The sequence below is a fragment of the Penaeus chinensis genome, chromosome 25 (genome assembly GCF_019202785.1).
Source record: "Penaeus chinensis breed Huanghai No. 1 chromosome 25, ASM1920278v2, whole genome shotgun sequence".
NCBI lineage: Eukaryota > Metazoa > Arthropoda > Malacostraca > Decapoda > Penaeidae > Penaeus > Penaeus chinensis.
In genome coordinates, this window is record NC_061843.1 from 16,471,225 (window position 1) to 16,473,724 (window position 2,500).

A 2,500-nucleotide genomic window follows, 5' to 3' on the forward strand; every position below is an offset into this window, starting at 1 on the left:
ATTTGGTAGTGACACCCTTACCTGATTGGATGCCCTTCCTAATCAACATATATATATATATATATATATATATATATGTGTGTGTGTGTGTGTGTGTGTGTGTGTGTGTGTGTGTGTGTGAAAGATGGAATAATGCAATACCGCATTGATATAGATTGTTATACATCTATAGCAATGCGGTATTGCATCATTCCATCTTTCATATATATACCTCAGTATCTGACTTCGGTTTCGAATTTCTAAATCAATTTTCACCGAGTGCCCACGGGGAGTGTGTGTAAAACCTCGCTATCATTACTCATGTATGAGTAGATAGGTAATGTCTATGGAAGCTAGTTAGATCCTAGTTGCACACTCCTTTCAGTGGGTCGTGTGGCATGGTTGGTTTAGTACTGGCCCTCCGGTCTCATACCCGGAGTGACCTAGGTTCGAGGCCAGGCCAGGCCAGGTCAGGTCAGGCCAGGTCAGGTCAGGTCAGGTCAGGGAGGATTGTTATACATATATGTGTGTGTATATATATTTATACACTGATGTGTGTGTGTGTGTATATTATATATTCTTGTACATGTGTGTGTGTATATACATATATACATATTTACAGTATACCTATTATTTTTTTACTCCCGGATGACGATGCGAGTTAACAGGTGAGAAAGAAAATCAAATTGTCTCTCTACTTTCTCGGTCATACAATTCTAACAGCAATCCTTGACAAGGAAACCGAGTTACAGACTGATGTTGCAATATCTGACATCTAATGCATGATATTCTGAAGGGAAATAAAACCTTTCTTTCCTTTCAGAAAGAAGATGAATAGGTTTACAAAGTCAGGAGTTAAATTCCTTTTCTTCTGGTTTGCGACTCTCTGGAAATATAAACAAGGTGTACACACACACACACACACAACATTCGTGTTTCATGCCACATTTATCGCTGCGAAGATCTACGTAGGTACTTTACAGTACCTTCTTGACTGTAACATACTCATTCATTTCGAACTATGGCATATCTGAGACCATTCCAAAATAGGCGTATGTGCTTATTGCGACAAACGCTTGGTTTTAGTTCCTATGACGCCATCTACCATAAAAAATTCTCCTGTGTCTCTTCTCTGACTCGCAAGACGCTGCGCGATTCTTGACAATGTTCAACTTTTACGCAAGCATCGGCAAGGACATCACATTTATCCTTTGTTGCTTCAAAAATCTTGGTGGAACACGCCTCGAGTGTCATTCCACAATATCTCTCTCGGCTTCTATATGCATGCATACTTATATATATATATATATATATATATATATATATATATATATATATATATATATATATATATATATATATATATATATATATATATATATATGCATATATATATATATATATATATATATATATACACACACATATGAGTGTATGTATATACATAGATATACACACACACAGACACATATATTTAAACATAAAATATATACATATATATAAATAAAAAAATATGTATATATAAATAAAAATATACATATATATAAATAAAAATATACATATATATATGAAAGATGGAATAATACAATACCGCGTTGACATAGATGTATAACAATTCACCCTGACATGGCCTCGAACCTAGGTCACTACGGGTATGAGACCGGAGGGCCAGTCCTAAACCAACCATGCCACACGACCCACTAAAAGGAGTGTGCAACTAGGATCTAACTAGCTTCAATAGACATTACCTATCTACTCATAAATGAGTAACGATAGCGAGGTTTTACACACACTCCCCGTGGGCACTCGGTGGAAATTGATTTAGAAATTCGAAACCCAAGTCAGATATAGTGAGGTGTATATATATATGAAAGATGGAATAATGCAATACCGCATTGATATAGATGTATAATAATTCTCCCTGACCTGGCCTCGAACCTAGGATCTAACTAGCTTCCATAGACATTACCTATCTACTCCTACATGAGTAATGATAGCGAGGTTTTACACTCCTTTTAGTGGGTCGTGTGGCATGGTTGGTTTAGTACTGGCCCTTCGGTCTCATACCCGGAGTGACCTTGGTTCGAGGCCAGGTCAGGGAGGATTGTTATACACATGTATATATGCATATATGTATATATAAACATACATATATATATATATATATATATATATATATATGTGTGTGTGTATAATATATATATGTATATATTTAAATGTATGAATATATATATATATATACATACATACATACATACACACACACACACACACACACACACAGATATATATATATACACACAAACACATATATATGTGTGTGTATTAGCATATATATATATATATATATATATATATATGTATATATGTATATATATAATAGATATACATATATATCCCAACGGCGCCGGCGCGCTTGGTATCGCGAGCCTCGATCTCGCGGTCCCGAGTTGTAAAAATGCCTGCGCTCAGGCCGAGAAAACGACATATCGCCTTGAGAAGTCAAACGCAAATGTCATAG